We start from the raw sequence: 19,932 nt of genomic DNA on the forward strand, positions 1-19,932 counted from the left end.
CATCCTGAAGGACACAGAAGATACCAGTGGCTATAAAGCCACTGGATACACAGGGAGTCACAGGCTCTGTGTCCTATCCCACTGCAGCCACTTATTTGCTATGGGACTTTAGGCAAAGTCATTCCCTTGATCTCAGTCTCATCATCTGTAACCCAACAGGACTGGGCTAGATGATCAGGAAAACTCCTCCCTGTCCCAACAGCCTAGGCTTTTATATAATGAGAACATCAACAATCCCCAAATATATATTCATGCCATATAATGCAAACCATGAGCTAAGTAAATTAGAAATGAGATGCAACTCTGATTTAAGAAATAGAACTGCACAACAACAGCATTTCTGATGAGCATCTGAGGTCTTGTTCCTTAAAGCTCTTTGGATTTCAAGTGATTGAGAAAGACCAAGATGATAGAGTGATAGCACTTTGAGTATACCATGCAATATCAAAATCAGCCACTGCTACAATCAGGGAATGCTACATAGTTCATCTCTGTGAAAAAAGTAGTAATTCAGCTGGGTGGCTGAGGCAGGAGGATTGTTTGAGCCTGAGCAAGAGCAAGACCCAGTCTCTATTAAACATATAAAAATTAGCTGGGTGTTGTGATACACACCTGTAGTCCCAGCTACTCAGGAGGCTAAGGCAGGAGGATTGCTGGAGCCCAGGAGTTTGAGGTTGCTGTGAGCTACAAGGATGCCATTTTTGAACTCTACCTGGGGCATCAAAGCAAGATTCTTCTCAAAAAAAAAAAAAAGTAGTAATTCAGAAATCAGGTTGAATGGATAAACTACAAAAGAGAAGTTGCTCTCAAGTCCTTTTGTACTGGTAAAGCATTAAATGTCATGAAATGCACCAATATGCTAACTACAAATCATTTTCACATGTACAATAAAGCAGGCCCCCATGGTACCCATATAAAGCAATACTTGGACAGCCTGGTTTAATCTATCATGTGTACTCAAAAATCTAATATGATATTTCTCCAATTCACACTCTTACCCTTGGGAATTTCAGAAGCAATTAAGGACCTGCCACATTCTCTGCCCTAGGAGCCCAAATTAGTTCTCACTGCAACTAGAGTAACAGTAAAATTGTAATATCAAGGCACTAGGTTGAAGACAGTTTGCAAATACCGAAGCTATATCCAATGGCTTTCAAAAAATTCCATGAGATGACTAGACAGTGCTGATCCTAAAGATCCCACAGCTTTGGAAGCCTACTTACACTGCAGCATTTGGTCGGAACACATTATAACCTTTGTCAAAAAATTTCCAGAAATTATAAGTATAATCAAAAATTCTGTACAGTTGGCAAAACTGTATTGGTTCTGCTTCGTTCTGTCTACCCCCATTTCACTTCCCATTAATTCAGTTCAGCTGGTCCCCTCCCCCACCCAAATCCAACACCCCCTTCACCCTGGCCATTTGCTCGCAAAGCAGGACTGACTCTTCTTTCTTTTGGCCCTAACATGCATACCCTGTATATCCTGCATATATTTCTACCAAAAATATAGTATTTGCATAGTTCTGCTGTGCTCCTGAGGGCAGGTCTCAGGCACTGCTCATCCTCCACACCCAGCACCGTCCCGGATACGGCACAGAAAGCCGGAGACTAGGCGAAGAGAGAAACACAGGGGCGCCGCCCTCCTCGGAGACTAGAGCTAAAGAGAACATGGTCCCTGCGGCCCAGAACCGTAAGGGTGAGAAGTCATGTTCAAAGACAACTGGGACGGGAGGAAGGATCCAGTGAAGACCTTCCACAGGTAAAGGCAAAGTGTTTGGGGAAGGGATGACTCAGCAGGACTGGAATAACCTGGGACATTTCTTGCAGGAGACGGGAGCGCACCCAGCGGGCATCCCACCGCTGTGAAGTCCAAGACTATGAGCCTGAGGCCCTTCACTTCTTTGGGTCCTGCTGAGATCATGCCTGCATGGGGGTGGGCGGGGACAAGGGACCCTTGGAGTGACAGTGGTAGGAGGCTTGGCTCTGAGCTCAGTTGGCAGCTCCCAGTCTTCCGGTTATGAAGAAGCAGTGGCAGCAGTTTCCTTGTGTGGCTCTTAAATGTGCTCTTAAGGTGCAGGCAGCACTGCCAGGCCATGAGGCCCATCCCAGACCTGCTTGTGGGGAGAACTCCCGGCGCTCTGGCCCTCGCCACAGCCCCACAAGTCCTCTCAGCACATTTCTCTGTTCTTGGCCACACCTATCTACTGCCTGCCTCTCCTAGAAGGCAAAGACTCCCTAGATGGGAGCTGGGACTTTCTTATGATTGAATCCATAGCAGGCTGCCCAGGGCGTGTGTGTTTGCAGAGAGAAGGAGGGAACAGTGACGGTGTGAATGCCCAAATCGGTATCCAAGTACCTTCTGTCTGAGGCCCTTCAATGCAATTACCTAGAAAGAGAGAAAGAGGGAAGGAAGCAAGGGAGGGTGAGTGGAAGAGGAGAAAAGAGTGAGAGGACAGGAGGAAGGAAGGGAGAAAGGAAGAAAGGAAAAAAGGAAGAAAGGAAAAAAGGAAGAAAGGAGAAAAGGAAGGAGGGAGAAAGAGAGAAGGAAGTAGGAAGAAAAATTGTTCCACCACGTCCTCACCTAGTTTAATAAAGACACAGCTAGTTTCAAGCACATAAAGAAGCAGGTAGAGATTCCACACAGTGCTTCAAAGTTAAAAGAAAGAAAACCTGAGTCATCAGAAAAGTGAAATATGTTCTCCATGATGCACAAATTAACCTCTGAAAACAGACAGAGCAAGATTTGAGAAGAGCCTGCCTCCCACTGCTGGGATGAGATGGCCGGAGACTGACTTTCACAAAGAGGAGCCCACAAAACCGCCTCAGCGCGGGCTCCCGCTCTGGAAACTGCCAGTCAGCTCCAGTAGGCCGAGCTGCGCGGAGTCCAACTCCAAGGACGAGCACGGCAAAATAGCAATGTTCCCCTGCCAAGCGGAGGCGGATCCACAGTGTGTGGATGCACCTTCAAACCAACATCCCTGCCCCGTGAGAGTGATGAAGGCTGGGAGACCTCTGTGCATTTTCAAGAGTGGCACTTACGACCTTCCGCCTCTGGGCAGGAGGGCCAGCGGAGAGCCCCGTCCCAGGTGAGGACACTGTACTCTTCAGGCCCCTTCCCTAATGCATCCCAGAGCTGACACGGGGGCCCAGACACTGAAATGGCGAAGAGACTCATTCCCTCTCTTCCATGCAGGCCTTCAGCTGTGCAATTCTCTTTGTCAGATGAACATGCTAGCAGCAGGCATCTGCTGAACAGTCAAGTAGTTTAGTTTTAAGGGCATATTTCTGCTACAATGGAGAGCTTTTCTTTGGGCAAATGTAAGAGCTTGCAGTTAAGTACTTTATCCACTAAGGGGCATTATCGTCTCATATTAAAAATGCCCAGACCTGGTCAGGTAAGGTACTTAGCTCAAAAGCAAAAGTTTGTAAAAAAAGCACAGAGCAGAGGGATCAATTTCAACATCCTGAATATTTTCTAAACATTTATTCTCCTCAGTAGCAAAAAGTGTTTGAAGTCACCGTTGTAATAGCCAATGCTTACTTCATGCAGTAACTCAATTCCTGCTTCAAGGTCATTCCAAAAGCATTAGTCTTGGCCACTTTGCCAGAAATGGAGCCATGACATTTGAGAAGGAAAAAATTAATAGATTCAGCCATTTGGCTTAGTAATTACCCTCTCCAGCCCTCTCAACTTAATTTCTTAAGTGGTGTTTTCCAAGGAGGAAAACATCTTTGTGGTGGGTGAATCAACTTTTCACCAGTTGCAAAGTGTTACGAGTCAAAAAAGGTTGATGTCCTATCACAAGCTTATCGAAATGAGTTCCTATAGCTCACTTTAACAAAACTTCCACTTAAAGTTACATTTTGGGTCTGGAAAATACTCTGGAAATGGAAATTAAGGATAGTTGGAGATCCTCAATTTCTGATCTGCACCCTAAAGCTGTGTCCACAGAGGACGCCCGAGCAGGAAACTTGCGATACACAGGAGAAGGCAGCCAAGTCCCTGCAAAACTTCCCTGTTTGGATAAACCAACGCCACAATCAAACCAAACACTCACAAAGTTTATCTCTGAATTCATGCTGAAGGTCGGTCCTGGGAGCACGGGATGACTCAGCCGTGCTCTATCCTGACTTAAACTTTCCCCTGGAGCCGGGGTTCCCAGGCTGCTGTCTGTGGCCACACGGGCCTCTGCATCAGAACGCTTTGCTCTTCATCCTCTAGGGGCTGGCGAGCCTCACAGACAGATCAAGCACTGTTTAGGCTATTTCTTCATTCCACTTGAAGACAGCAAACCATTATTCAAACACCAGGCCTGGAGCTGCTCCTCGGTTTGCAGCATGTCAGAACCCAGCTCCCAACAAAACCCCAGGTCATCCGGCGCTCAGTGGAGGACGGAAGACACACAGAAGAGGGGCGTGGGGACACGGGCTCACCTGCCACTTGCAGGCCGTATGGCCTTGGCAAGGTGCCATATCCCGTTCCACACAACTGCCCTGTCGCCTGAGTGCCTACTGATGCTCGCCCTTTGCTGGCTCTTCCTAATCCTCAAAACCCCGCTGCAAAGTTTCTTCAGAGAAGGAAACAGAGGACAGTGGGATTCTGGAACTTGTCAAGACCACGCACTTTGTGTGGCTCCATTACACAGACTGCATCAGGAGCTCAGACCTGGTCCCCGTCATTCTTATTCATTAAGGATCCCTGGCAATGAATTTTCCATAATTTCTTAATTTCCAATCATGAAATGTAAAGTTGCTTTTTTTTTTCAGTGAGTTTTCTGGGCTCTTGCTGCTCTAAGTGTGGTCTGGGCACTGCCACCGTCAGCAGCCTCCTGGGAACTTGCAGACGCTCAGGCCCCACCTCAGAATCTGAGTCTGCACTTTAACAGAACCTGCAGGTGCCCCAAGCTGGGGAACCACTGCACTCGACTGAGGATCTGAAATTCCACTATCAGGCCCCCTTTTCTTCCTGCATCTCACAAGCATGAAGAAAGTTGTTTTAGGATTGGGCACTACATCAGGAGTTCCTCACCTACCGGTTCAGTATGCATTTTGTTTTATAAGTGGGATCATTTATTGATCCCACCTGGCACAGATGAAGTTTGAAGTGTAACCAGGCATAGGACTTACAGTGGGCCAGGCCTGGTGCTAAATGCTTTCCATACAGGATCTCAATCCTTGAGCCTGGGGCTAGCCGGCTATAAAGTCTTCACTCGTTCCATGAGCACTGTGGTCTCCCGCTCTCCCAGCCTCGGTTTCCTCACCGGATAAAAGGATCACACAGACCCTAGACCAGATGATCCCTCAGATCCCTCTAAAAGTGAGCCCTATGAAATTTCCAAGGCACGACTCTCCACATAAATCTTTGTTATAATAGAAAATCTGGCTTGTAAAATGCAATGCAAAAGCAGAAAACAATCCACCCATTGTATGCGGCTATTAACGAATCTGACCCTACTATTTTGTCGCTCGCTGCCCAGGCAGCAGGCCTCTCTGTACTGCCAACAGCACAGCCACTCGGGCTGCCCCGGTACAAACCGGGAGAGCAGAGGGCGCAGGCGGCAGGAGCCACCTTCCTCCCTCCGCCGGCCTGGCGGGTTGGCATGGTGACGCCTGGGACAGTCTTCACTTGATTCCTCTCTTCCCTGTCACTCTATTATCGCTGTGTGAGATCTTGCCCCAGAAGGACAGAGAAATCCCGAGGGCGAGGTCTGATGTCAGGGGAGAACAAGCCCGTCTTTGTCGGCCCTTCAAGGGGATGAGGCTGGCCGGGCTCGGGCCGCACAGAGGAGGCCTGTGAGCTCAGCCTGGGAGCCCCGGGGCCTGCTCCGTCCCTCATGGTGGCAGTGGGGACCCTCCACTTGCACGTCCCATGTCCTCACCCTCCCCTGACTCCAGAGCTGGGCAGAGAGGAGGAATCTGCTCCTGGGGCTTGCAGGCATTTTCACTGAGAAGGCTTCAAGCGGAACTTACTGCCCACACCAGCACCAAAAAAAAAAAAAAAAAAAAAAATCACTGTTGAACGATCCCTCTCTCCCCAGCTGGTCTCCCTCCCATCCACGATGGCACCCTCTCCCTAAGTCCCCCTTCACCGACTCCTCAGCCCATGGGCTCTCCCAGGCTTCTGTTTCCATCCTGACCCTGGGCCTCCTTGCCTCCTCTGCGAACCGTCCTCGTTCAGAGAGCTTTCCTGCCCCTGCGTCCTAAGATAGTTCTTCGGTTGTTCTAAGGGCACAGATAGTGTCAGATCCTAGTGATGCCTGACGTGTGTTCACCACTGTTTATCGCTGACTTCAGCTTAGTAGCTCCATTGTCTGAGACTAGTTCTGCACCCAGGAGATGCTCTCTAAATACTCATTAAAGGATTGGATCTACATCCTACCCCAGAAGCTAACGTCTAATAGAAAATTGAACGGAGGCTTTAGTTCAAAATAAAAATAGCTAACACGTACTGACTCCTCACAATGCGCCGGGGCCCTGTTTTAAACACTTACGTGCATGTAATTACCATAGCAACCTTAGGAGGCTGGTGCTATTAGTTTCCTCATTTTATAGACGAGGAAACTGCGGAATGGAGAGTTTTGACAACTTGTTCAAGTGCATCAGCCGGTAGCGGACAGAAGAGAATTCAAACCCAGGCAACTGGCTCTAGATTCTATGCTCCTAACCACGCTACGCAGAATCACATGATGACCACAGTTAAAGCAAATCTCACCTGACTGCACTAAGATGCACAACACTTGTTGTGTGGGATTCCTTGAGCTAGGTGTGTGTCGCTCTGCAACTGTCACCAAACTGCTGGGCTCCTTGCATTCCACGTTACAGCAACTGAAGACAACTGTTCCAGAATAGATGCCCACACCCTTCTTCCCCGACCAGCAGCATAGTCAGGGCTCCAGGCCTGGAGACAAGCAAGAGCTCACGTACTGGGAAGGAGGCCTTGGGAGGGGCGCTGATGGCCAAGCAGGGGTCCTTAGTGGCAACACTGGCCAAGCTGCTTTCGGCAGTCACGATTCCACGTAACTCTTCCGCCAGTGTGCACCTAGCCCCGTCCCTGGACCTGCGTCCAGGCCAGTGCAGTCCTGCTGCTAGGGCCAGTGGGCCAGCAGCTCCCAGCAAACACTGAGAAAGGCAGACTCACCCTGAGACCTGGGCCAAACCCCTCCAAGCTGGTTCTCCTAGTTTCCAACCCAAAGAAGGAGCAGAGACAGAGCTGCAAGGAAAAGAGAGGACTGAAACCAAGGAACTGAACAGGGGCTGTGGCTGCACAGGGCTGGCAGCTGTCTCCATGAAGGCCTCAAGCAGGAGGGTGGGGTGCAGGCTTAGCCCCTTGCACTCCGTGAGCCAGCTGTTCCCTACGGAGGGCTTATAGGGGCCCTCCATGTCACGAAGAGGCAAGAGGTCATTTCTCTCTTTGCAGGGGGGCTTCCTGGTGGTGGAGGTGTGAATGTGAACCCCTCACTGGGGTCCTGGCAGGCCGCATGGGATTCAGCAGGACTCAAGGAGTCTTCTGGGGGCTGTGCATCTGAAAGACTAGTTCAGAGATGGAAGCTGGACAATGCAGCCCAATTCCTGCACATTACCATGGAGAAGGGAAGAGGGTTGTCCAAGGTCAAATGGTGAGTCAGTGCCAGAGTGTGGGCTAGAACCCAAGTTAACCCCAGATACCATGGTCATTTTTTCTCCCTCCCTTCCTTCTTCTTTTTAAAATCTGTATCCCTGTTAGATTGAGAAGTGCCAAAGAGAGGCAGCACTGCGGGCTTTGGAGGAGAAAGGGACTTTTTCCAGCTGGGCTATCAAGGCAGGCTTCCTTGAGGAGGTGGCCCTTTTGTGGGTTCGGAGGACACAAGGCACGCCAGCAGGTCTGAGCAGGATGAGCGCATGTTCGTGCAGGGGAGCGGGCCAGCGTGCGGGCGCAGGGGCAGACGGTGCTGCCCCTGGAGAACACTGTCACCTCTCCCTTCACTGCCTCTTCCCAGCACCTTCTCTTTCTGTTTCGTTTTTAAAAATCCTTTTGAACTTCACCTTATATGAAAGGAAGTGCTCACTCCCCTTGAGCACAGCTAGAGTTTTAAAGAAAAAGTCAGAGGAAGTTCTTCAAGGGAAAAGAGAAGAAGCCCAGGGAATAATAAGTCTCGCTCCCAGCCCATTCGGATGAACAAAGAGGCCCCTCCAAGAACAAAAACAAGCAGCCCTGGCTGTGGTAAAGGCAACTGGATCTCCAAGAGGACAAACACAGGGGAGGGCATGTCACGGGGCTGCCTCTGTTTCCAAAAGGCTCCATGAGAGCAAAGCACCCACCTAGAAGCCCCTCACTGCTGAGATGCTTATCCCAGCCAGAAATGGGACCTGGCTAGGCTCAGAAATGACCATGTAAGGAGGGATAGCTGTCCAGTATCTGGCAATAGAACCAGTTTCCTTGCAAAGTAATGAGTTCCCTGTCTCTGGGAGCATGCAAGCAGACAGCTGCAAGGCAAGATGTAGCTTTCAAAGGGCTTCCGGACATACGCCTGTCTGACTCCATAACAGGATGTCACTGCTCTGCCCAGTTCTGCATTTTTGGAGTTAAGGTGTGAGAACCACGTCCAAGGACAATTCTTAGTTTCAGACTCTCCTCCTTGGTCCACCTGAGGCCCCACCTCTATGTAAAGATACACAGCACACACAATCAGAAAAGAGATTGAATCCTGACCTCCTGAGAGCTGGGGGCCTGGGCAAGCCACTTCATCTCTCTGCACTGGTTTCATCTTCCGTGCCTGGTCCCAAGGCTCCCTCCTGGTGTGATTATGAATATCCGACACCATGAAGGGCACAGGCCTTGGCACATCTGAGGAAGTGTGCAGGTAGCAAGGTTGGTCCTAACCCATCCATTCAACTTCCGGCCAGCAAGAGGGACAGGGGTAGACTGTATCAGGCTCTGTGCTAGGTTCTAGAATGAATTCTATATAATATACACATACACACAGACACTCATATATATACATGTGTTTAGATGTATATATACACATACCTGTACCCACATCTGTGTGTGTATGTTGTGTATGTATGTATATATATATATGACAATGCGTGCGTATGTATGTCCCCCCCCCCCTTCTAAGAGGAAGGCAGCAAGACAGATGCAGTTTCATCGGGAAGAAGCAGACCCAGTTCTCTGTAGAGCTGCATTTTGCCACCAGAGAGCTGCAGAGCAATCCATGGGCTTCCGCATGATGGAGACTGATTCCTCCCCCTCTTCTTTCTACTTCTTTTCTTGGTCCCCTTGTCCTATTCTGCCCACTAACACTTTCCTGGGGTCACAGAAGAGATAACTCAAATTAGTTAATTTGTTTCTCATTAGTCACTGCTGGGAACAAAGTGGGCGGATGAGGAGGTGGCTACTAATGGATTTTTGAAAAGCAGAGTTGAGGCACTATCTGTGCACGATGAGCACTCTGGCTATTTCCTCCTCACCCATCCCAGAGAATTGAACGTTGGCCCCTATTTATAGAGCGTGGTTCTGTACCAGGAGTGCCTCTCTTTCAGCTCCCAACTCCTACTCATCCTGCAATGCCCAGCTCACATGGCTCCTCCTCTTGGAGCCATCCCTGACTTTCCTGGGCAGAGAACATGCTCTCTCCTCTGTGTCTAATCACTTTACTCGTGCTGGGGCTCTTGCCTACTGTCTTCTCCTCTGAGTGGTGGCTCATCTGTCTTTGCCACATGATTATGAACCCCTCGAGGCGCTGACCGTGTCGGACCTGTCTTGGTGTTCACAGGCCCAGCACTGTCTGCCACACGGGAGGTACTCGGGTTCCACCTGCCTGCTCCCCTCTGCCCTCTGCCGCCCTGGCCTCCTTCCACAGGCCCCCCTTTCCTTCTGCTGCAGCCCTGCCAGGCACTTGTGGCTGGCAAAGCCCAAGCACGCTCCACCCTGGGAGCCTTTGCCCCAGCCTTGTTCACTCACTTCCTTCATACCCTGCTCCAGTAAGGCCTTGTCCAGAAGACCCTCCCTGGGACTCTGCATAAAACAGCCATGCCCGTTTCCCTCAACTCCTAGCTCTCTGGCTTGGTTTTCTTTCTTTCTTTCTTTCTTTCTTTTCTTTCTTTCTTTCTTTTCTTTCTTTCTTTCTTTCTTTCTTTCTTTCTTTCTTTCTTTCTTTCTTTCTTTCTTTCTTTCTCTCTCTCTCTCTCTCTCTCTCTCTCTTTCTTTCTCTCTCTCTCTCTCTCTCTCTCTCTCTCTCTCTCTCTCTCTTTCTTCCTTCCTTTCTTCCTTTCTTCCTTTCTTCCTTTCTTCCTTTCTTCCTTTCTTCCTTTCTTCCTTTCTTCCTTTCTTCCTTCCTTCCTTCCTTCCTTCCTTCCTTCCTTTCTTCCTTTCTTCCTTCCTTCCTTCCTTCCTTCCTTCCTTCCTTCCTTCCTTCCTTCCTTCCTTCCTTCCTTTCTTCCTTCCTTCCTTCCTTCCTTCCTTCCTTCCTTCCTTCCTTCCTTCCTTCCTTCCTTTCTTCCTTCCTTCCTTCCTTCCTTCCTTCCTTCCTTCCTTCCTTCCTTCCTTCCTTCCTTCCTTTCTTTCTTTCTCTCTCTCTTTCTCTCTCTCTCTCTCTCTCTTTCTCTCTCTCTCTTTCTTTCTCTCTCTCTCTTTCTCTTTCTCTCTCTTTCCTTCCTTTCCTTCCCTTCCCTTCCCCTTCCTTCCTTCCTTCCTTCCTTCCTTCCTTCCTTCCTTCCTTCCTTAACACCTTCCACTACCTGATGTCACGTAGGTACCGGTAAGGGAGAAAGCCCTGGATGCACACGAGCTTGAGCCCTAACCGTCTGGCTGAGTGCTGGGCCACGGTGCCTGCCCCGGATCAACTGGCCCATTTCTCTGGGTCTTGGAAGTATGCTAGTCTCAAGCGAAAAAGCCACAGGGAGGGAGTTAGTTTTTAGCTAATAACTCATGGGCCAAAGGATGGTGTCAAGGGGTTAGGGGAGCAGTGGCCTAAATTTGGATATCACAGAGCAAACCTTCCAACACCAGGCCAGAGAGACAAGCTGACCAAGCCCGGGTGAGGAAAGGCTGCTGGTGAAGGGGGCTCTGAAATCAAAGGCCTGTTAACAGTTTCTCTCCTCTTTAACTTGCTGGGACTAACGGTGTTTATGGACAAGGCCTGGCACTGGATTTTAGGCACAAGGTTCCAGTGGAATCCGGATATGAGATCAAAGCTATATTTAAGTAGCTCTGAAAAAGGCAGGGTGGGGAAGGAGCTAACAGTTGCTGAGGGCTCCTATAAGTAAGAAACTATACTCAGGTTTGCTCTCATCTAATCTCCACCACCATAGAATGTGGCGTCCTGTCGCAGAATGTCCTGTCCCCATCTTACAGGCAGGGAAACAGAAGCTCAGGAATTTAAAACAATGTAAGCAGTATCACTGAACCAATAAATAGCAGAGCTGAAATTTGAAGTAAGGTCTGTCTAATTCCCAAAGCATTTCCCCTTCCTCCTAAGGGAGATGTGTTAATACACTTGAGTCCAGAGAGGTGAACCCTCAACAGATCTTTAATCACCTGGAAAAAATGTCAGCCTACACCAAGTGCAAGTCCAGTGAAGACATTCATGTAGATGTGGCCATATTCTTGCACATAAGAAGAAAAATGTCCATACCTGATTAGGAGAAGGTGGACAGTACCAAGACAGAACCAATGTGTTAGTGGTCAGGGAAGAGGGCAATGGAGTGGTTCACTGTAGCCTGCCCACTGCAAGTGCTCTTGGTTGATAATTTTATAAACTGAATTTGTCTTTAAACATGGGATAGCAAGCGGGGTGCAAGTAAGGTCTCTAACATGAGACCTACATTCTGTCTCAGGTTGGCTACCAAAGGACTTCTCCTCTTGCTTATTTAAATCTGGCTGGCCAGGATGGGCAGGAAGGAGCACTGACTGGCTCTATCTTAAGTGGATTCTGCAAGGAAAAAGGAACCTGGATCTACAGCTCCAATCTGCTCCTCCCCTGCATGTACTTCTAAGCTACTTTATTTTATCCCTAAACACCCAAAAGACTCAAGATGGCACAGATCCCACTGAAAATACAGCTACAGAACCCAGGGGCCTTTACTTCAAAATGACAATCAACTTAAAGTGCTTGTCAATTATTATGTATGTCTTTTCTTTTGCTTGTCTTTCTTTAGATGTACGTGATGTTGGGAGGTATGGCTTCTAATCAATGAAGACAAATTGGGTCAAATGAACATCTTTAACAGTTTCAAGTCTTCTGTAAGTGTGCACATTACGTCCCCGCTTCATTACAGTGATGGTTATTATTGTGCCATATAGGCTACAACCAAAGTCAGTTGCTTCTTACCTGGAAATAGCTCTTAAGGGTTCAGTTTCACCAATCCAGGCTGATGGGACGAACCAGCTGAGCCTCTGTCTGGCCAAGGCACGTCCGGCTCCCCAAATTAGGACTGTGGCCTCCGGGAGTCCCACAGCTTCTCTGTCCTAAAGCTGGCCCTGCTAAGAGAGAGCGCAAGTCATGTTACCAAGAGAGGCAACTTCCTGTTCTCCTGCAATCACAATGTATTTTTTAAAGGAGAGCAGAGAAAGTCACAAGATCATAGATTGCCAGGGCTGGGAGATATCTATGAGATAATTTTATCTAATTCTTTCATTTTACAGTTGGGGAAGTCGAGGCTCAGAGAACAAAGCGGCCTCACCCGTGGCTTCAGCAGTTTGGGAGCAGAATCCACACTGAAACATGACTCTGACTCTTTGGCCTGTGGAATTTTTTAAAATGCAGACACATGGTCAGGCTGACTTCTCAAACAAGTGGTCATTGACCTTGAATGAGAAGGGTTTTTTGTTGTTGTTGTTTTTATCGGTTTTTTAAAACAGATTTTCAAACAGGGAGGTGACACTTTTTCCAGATTGCTGTTTTTGCAGTTTTACCCCTGGGAGCTAAATTAGTAAAACAGTTCACCTCAGGCATGTGGTTGGGATGCTTCTCCCTGTTTTCCATTAGAAAAATATTGTTGTGGAATACCACGACCCAGGCACTCGGTGACGCGGCCATGGGTGGGCTGTTTTTCAGTGACAAGCATGTGTGCACCCAGGTGTCTCTCTCGCCACCTCCCCGTGTTTCAGGGAAACAGTAACAGACACGGGCTCCCCTTCCATGAGTGTCATTTACCACGAGATTTTTTTCTGGCTATTGTACATCTGAACGGCCACTCCTCTGTGTAGAAACTCATAGAAAAACAGAAGAGAGTTCACATTTATTAAACAACTATCTGCCAGGCATACCATGAGAATTTTAAAGATACGTTTTCCTCATTTGTCCTCAAAAAAATCCCCGTGAGATACCATTAACTTCATTTTTTCCAAAGAGGTAGAAAACAAGGCATTCAAGAGCTGGAATGATGCACAGAGTCATAAAGAGAAGACAGGGCAGAACCAAAAACGAACCCGAGTCTAACTCCTAAATCTTTCTGTCATCTAAACTGGACTATGGTGAGTTATTAGGCCACAACACTCAGAATGGTCTAATTTTTCCAATGTTTTAGCTCAAATGCTTGAGAACAGCTCAAATGCATGAGAAATGCAGCTTCTTCGGAAGCTGGTACTGTTACACGGACGTGAGGGATTATTCTTATTATCTCCTCCTTCTGACAGGGGGCTCTACAGACCGCGCTTCCTGCCCGGCTCCCAGCCGGGGCGCGCAGGCCCCCAGAGCCTGGGCTGGCAGCAAGAGGCCACCTCAGGAAGTCAGGACTATCAATGCTCCCTGGCTCTGGGCTCTGTTCCTGTTCTCGGACAACAGGGGACATGCCAGGAGAGATGGGGTGGGGGTGGAGAAAGAGGAAGAAAAAACAGGAAGTGGGGGGGGGAGGAGGGAAGGAAATGATACAGAAAACACAGCAACTCTGAGACGTCCTTGGCCCGCTGAGAAAGTGACTTTGGAGGGGACATTTGTGGAGCCCAGCCTTGCAGTTTGGGAAAGCGGGTCACAGTGATAACGGGGAGTAGGGGGAGAGAGAAGTTGCTTTCCTGGGGACTCAGGGTGGGCGCCCATAAATTCCACTTCGCGCCACAGAGCTGGCCTGGCACGGGGCTGCTTCCCACACACGCAGGTGCGGCCTGGCACCCAGGGAGGAGAATTTCCAAAGGAGGAGCCTGGGGTAAGAGCACATCCCTCATCTCTTGGCTGTGAGGCACAGGTGTGTCACAGAAGGATCTGGAAGCCAGAGAGAAGCTGCTGACGTGACCAGGTATCAGGGGGAGTTATCCCAGCCCCATTGCTTTCCTCTCTCAAATGTTCTCAGAATGATAACCCGTTTTCAGCGTGTGCCGATTTGGGACTGATTTGCCCAACCGGGCTCAGCAAGAATGCAGCCATCCTCTACTGCAAAACCAGGAGGGTCAGTTCTGCAGAACGCTGAGTCTCCTCCAGATGGTGAACCTAAGATCCTTCCTGCATGCTTTTTATCCACTGTGTCTACTCTACTTACTTACAGATGCTTACGTGGGTTCCCAAACTCCACATATACAGCATTAAGGATGGCAGTCACCTGGTAAGTTGAACAACTACACAAATAGCAACTCAGTACTTTAATACTAATACTAATAGTGCTTTACATCCCCAGTGGGCACCAGGAGGGGGCAGAGCACGTAGAGCCCCCCAGCAGACAAGGCCCCGGGACCACCCCACCCCTCCAGCGCTTCCCCCAAACGCGCTGTGCATCTGGGAAGCTAATAATAAGGACAGACCCAACCCACAGTAGGGGACAGGAGATTTGTATGGTTAAAAATCTTCTGGGAGGGGTTTAGTGCCCCCGACCTGGCTCTGGTCCAAGGACTGGCATTTGGATAGCACGTGTCCTGATTCAGCCCTCACCACCCTCCTCCTCCCAGCCCCAGAGGCAGCCGCAGAGGCCCCATGAGGGCAGGGCTCCCTCGAGGTCCCGCAGGGAACAGCCACCCTGGGATCAGCCCTGATGCTGTAAATTACCCCCACTCCCAATCCAAACAAACACAGAGAAGCAAAAAGTAAAGTGTATGTTTGAGAGGAGTCCAAGGTTTTTGAAGTGACTGCTGGTGGTTTCTGTTGTGTGAGTCACCCACGGGCCAAATGTCCCGCAGTGAAAACAGAGATCAAGTAGGGAAGGAAACTTCCAGCTCCCACGGGGATCTCCGCAGGCAGCATCGCCTCACCCAGCACCGCAGCCGTGGCCAGCGCCCCCACGGCCCCTCTCCCTGTGCCGGGCAGCACCAGCACCGCCTCTGCGGCGCGTGGAGAACAGCAAAGAGCTTGTCAATATCTCGTCTTCTCTGGCCATTTCGAGAGAGATACAAAGCAGGAGAGATCGCCTTGTTTTAAAAGCAGAGAAGCTGACATGAGATGACATATCCAGGGTCACAGAACCGAACCAGGACTTGAACAGGTGTCACCTCACGTCCACTCTTGTGACCTTTTTCACTAAGTCATGTGCCCCCCACCCCAGTCAGCGGAGGGGCTGAGAAACAGCTTAAAAAGTTGCCCGGCTTCTACTTCTGAATGGTCCCAGCAACAGGAAGGCAGGGCTGGGGCAAACAGAAGAGGAGGCAAAACAGACGGCAGGAGGATGAAAGTGACCCCATTCCCACCCTCCGGCTGGGTGGACAAGGGGCCTGACCCCGGCATGGGATCGAGCTTGTGCAAAGTCCCACAGCTCACCAGTGGCAGAGCTTAGACTGAATCAGTGGCCTCTTTCTAATGATACCTGGAGCAGGACCAACATTAAGAAATATCAGCCGGGCGCTGTGGCTCACGCCTGTAATCCTAGCTCTTGGGAGGCCGAGGCGGGCGGATTGCTCGAGGTCAGGAGTTCAAAACCAGCCTGAGCGAGACCCCGTCTCTACTATAAATAGAAAGAAATTAATTGGCCAACTGATATATATATATATAAAATTAGCCGGGCATGGTGGCGCATGCCTGTAGTCCCAGCTACCTGGGAGGCTGAGGCAGAAGGATCACTCGAGCCCAGGAGTTTGAGGTTGCTGTGAGCTAGGCTGACGCCACGGCACTCACTCTAGCCCGGGCAACAAAGCGAGACTCTGTCTCAAAAAAAAAAAAAAAAAAAAAAAAAAAAAAAAAAAAAAAAAAAAAGAAATATCAGAAGGGGCAGGTGTTTAGATAATAAAAATAGCTAATGCTTATCAAGTACCTACTGTGTGTCGGGCTTTGATTAACACCGTGCATCTAGTAACTTCCCGAAAGTTCACAGCAACCATACAAGGTAGGCATTGCTATTGCCCCCTTTGCAGATGAGGGAACTGAGGCACAGACTGGTTAAGTCACTTGTCCAAGGGATTCAGCTTTTGTAAGATGGAGCCAAGGTGTGCATTTAGGTAGTCTGGCTCGAACTTTGTGAGTGGAAAGAAAGAGAAAGCAGCACTAGGACCAGCTGACACCGTCATTCCCAAGGAGAGCAGGGAGACAGGGAAGTCCCCAGGCAGGGACTGTTGAGATGGTGTGTGCAGGCAGGACCCCAAAGTTGGTCTCTGGTGCCCTCTGGGTGGCAGCCCACCAGTGTCAGCTGACACCAGTAAATGGCATCCTGGTCCCGGTGTTTACACAGCACTACTTGTGGGAGGAGGGAGTGGCTGGGCTGGAGAGGGGACAGAGGGAGGGCCTGAGATGGGACAGTCATTGAGGTGGGTGGAGGGGATGATGTCTTGGGAACCCGGTTCCCATCTCCCAGAGGGACGGACCGGCTGGGCGGGCGGGTGGCACTCTGCCGACAGTCCCCGGCCCTGCCAGCACACACACTCCTGGGACACAGGCTTCTGGGATGCAGCCTGGTTCCAGCCTCTTGCAGCCTGGGAAGCAGGGAAAGACAGGACTCATCTCTCACCAGTTCCCGGATGAACGGACTAAAGCCCAAACGGTCACAGTCCTGGAATAACAATAATAACAATAACGGCAGCCACCATGTGCTGGCGGCCCTATTACACGTCAGGAAATAAGTTGCACGTTTTACATAGATTATTTAATAACTATTAACTATACCAACTCTGAGAGGTTCATATGTTATTCAAAAAGCTGAATAATTTTGTAAAGGTCAAAGCTAGCAGGCTGTGAGAGAGGATCTGAGCCACTACTTATAGGAGTTTGGGGCCCAAGATCTCACCTCAAAGCCGCGTGGGCTGTGAAATGCTTAAGTGACTTAGCCATGACCATGCGACGGTGCTAACCCACAGCCAAGGTCTGAAAGCACAGCACGGGCCCAGGTTTGCACTGAAACGTTCTGTCCACACTGCACGTCCGTGCTCAGTGCCGCTAACCACTTCCACGTACACAGTGAATTAGGGTGACTTAACGGCTTGTCATCCAAACCTGGATACTCCTGAGAGTGAAAGGGGGTCCTTTTAATAATATCACTGGGACAGCAGGCGCACACCTGGACTGAACCGGGCACACAAGGACACATGGTCACCCGAACACGATCCACAGTCCCAGGGGGCGTTACCCCGGGCCCAGTTGTGTTGGCAGAGAACTCTCCCGGACCATGCGCTGCTTTCCAATTACACAAACGCTCCTTTGTAACAATTCATTCTCCCTTTGTTCACCAGGCTGTCTGCTAAATTTGTTGAGCTTGTAGGCCTCATAGATAAAACTGGCTGATGCAACTTGGTTATAAAGCAGTCGTGCTATGATGTGAGAAAGGAGGGTAATGACTAGTTTTAAAAATATATTTTAGAAGACTGGTGGGTTCCTTGTGCCCTGACAGCCCAGAACCTGAATGCCTGGCTGTTCTGATAACCAGCTAGCCCCCCGGCAGTGGGGACTCTGCAGCTCGCCCATCTAGGGCAGCCTAGGGCCACTGGACGGGCACCCGGGCTGGGGCGTAGCAGCGGCTGCCGCTGCCCAGACCCGCTGGAGAAACTGCGTCCACTGGGAGGACACAGACCCGGTTTCCTCGGCGCCTGGCGCATCTCTGGGACAAGGCCCGGCCTTTGTCCACTGCCAGCAGGCACCAACCCTGCCTGGAGGGTGAGCAGCTCTGGCATTTTTGACTAGGGGTCCTCCCCTTTCCCCCCACTAGGCCTGGGGAGGACGGAGGCTGCGTTTAAAGCCTGCTTTTGTTTTACTCGTTCCCTAAGAATCTGCCTTCTTATGAATCTCTGGCCAAGAGGAAGAAAGAATCTGGTGTTCTTTTAAAATCAGGAAATCGGTCTTGAATCAAACTCACACATCAATACAGGTAAAGCGCAGTGCTGACAAGAAGGCAAAGGGCATCAGTCTATTCTCTGAACAGACTGTTGCTGGCATTTATTTAATTACGGAGCATCGCAGGGCTTCTAGGCCAGGGATTTTCTGAGGCCCCAGAGAAGCCCGCAGGCTCTGAGCAACCCCAGAGACCCCGGACACGGCTCTTGCAGGTACCAGCCAGCAGGGCTCTGGGCCCTCATCCTGAATGACTAACACGACCGCAGAGGTGAGACCCTTTTTCCAAACTGAGTCACGTGCAAAGGTTGCAGAAATTAGGGCATGGCCTTCCTTTCTCCAGGCCTGCCATGCAGCCCCCCACCGCTGTTTTATTACTACTATGAGTGTGCACAGCAGTGGCAGTCAGTGGATACCTGAGACCCATACAAGGAAAGGGCTCGTCTAATACCGCCCAGCAGGGAGGCGGGAAAGCCAGGACAAGCACCGTTCCCTGACTCACTGTTAGGTCTCTTCCATCTCGGCATGTGGCCTCCTGCACTGGGGAACCAGGGTGGGAACCCGAGCGTGAGACCAGAAACCAGATGGTGACCGACAGGGGTGACCCTGGCTCAGGCAATCCTGCACAGTCAGAGGTCAATGACCCGATGGTGATGGTGATGGGGCAGAAGAACGCCACTGGCTACACGCCAGGCACCAAACTAGGCACCACTTGAGTGTTTCCCCCAGTCCTCGTGTCAGTCCCGCTGGACATGTGGTCTCAAGTCACCCTCCTCTCACAGAATGGAACTGGGAGCAACTCAGAGAGGCTGAGTGACTAGCCTGCGTTAACGGCAAGCAGACGGTGACGTGTGCGTTTGGACCCACGTCTGATGGCGCCCCCGGCCCCAGCCCTGACCGCTGCGCTCCACTGCAAGGTGATCCAGGCCATCCCCACAGATGGCGGCTCTGGCGCCCCCCCCCAGGGCGGGGAGGGCGGTCGCAGGTGATAAATGGTAGTAGAACCAGAACAAGAGCCCAGGTCTCTGCTCCTGGGCCCATGTTTGTTCCATTTCCCAAGGCTGTGGTTTAACATCTGTCTGTGATCTTTGCCACACCTACACAGCCATCAAGGTGAGCGCACTGGGACGCAGACAGGACACCTGTCCAACTGGCTGGAGGATTCAGGAAACTCCACCCAGCTTTTCAAGGAGCTCAACAAGCCCACAGGCGTGGACCCCTTCACCTTGAGACAGCATCCCAGCATGTCAGCTCCTCCAGCCCTCCTCTGGGTCCGGGGGGGGGGCATTGGGGGGAGACACACTGGAAACCCAGCGAGATCAGCCTCCCCCTGTCTGACAGCCGTGAGCATCAGTACAACCAAACCCTTGACATGGGAGCATTTGCACCTTCTCTCTACCCTCCCCAGGCTGCAATCACAGGAGCGTCACCTCTAGGGACGGGTAAGGGGCACAACTCAAGCAGGTCTGAGACATCGGCAGCTGACAGCCTGCCTTGCTTGCAGCAGGAAAGCAGCAGTAAGACAGAAACAGTCAGATGGTGGAGTCTGAGTCTGACCACTCCAGGGTGACACCAGCCAGAGGATGCCTTGATGGAGCATGACTGCTTTTTGGGAGGAGAAGACAACTTGGGTCTCCCCCGCCCCCTTGGTCTTGGCTGGGCTGTGTGACCTTCAGTCAGCCACTTCTCTCTGATCTTCAGATACAATGCCTGTTAAATGCAGATCATATGGAGATATACACCAGCAAGCCTCTTTGGACCACTTTGAAAAGCAAATG

General features: G+C 50.4%; 1 protein-coding gene and 1 long non-coding RNA gene across 3 annotated transcripts in view; one reads left to right on the plus strand and one right to left on the minus strand.

The window, feature by feature from the left end:
- The window catches only part of CYRIA (CYFIP related Rac1 interactor A), a 101,092-nt gene that overhangs the window by 45,672 nt on the left and 35,488 nt on the right, over window positions 1–19,932 (minus strand). The window contains exon 2 of one of the 2 annotated variants that reach the window (XM_076000564.1): window positions 12,314–12,462. The gene's annotated coding sequence lies outside the window, so the exon portion shown is untranslated. Of the gene's footprint in view, window positions 1–12,313; window positions 12,466–19,932 lie in introns of both variants that reach the window. The other variant, XM_076000563.1, reaches the window with a different exon arrangement.
- LOC142870014 (uncharacterized) lies at window positions 13,870–16,077 on the plus strand. The gene is made up of 3 exons (XR_012918532.1): window positions 13,870–14,126; window positions 14,290–14,519; window positions 15,088–16,077. It is a non-coding gene; the product is annotated as an uncharacterized LOC142870014 (long non-coding RNA).

This window comes from Microcebus murinus, chromosome 3, assembly GCF_040939455.1.
Source record: "Microcebus murinus isolate Inina chromosome 3, M.murinus_Inina_mat1.0, whole genome shotgun sequence".
NCBI classification, from domain to species: Eukaryota; Metazoa; Chordata; class Mammalia; order Primates; family Cheirogaleidae; genus Microcebus; species Microcebus murinus.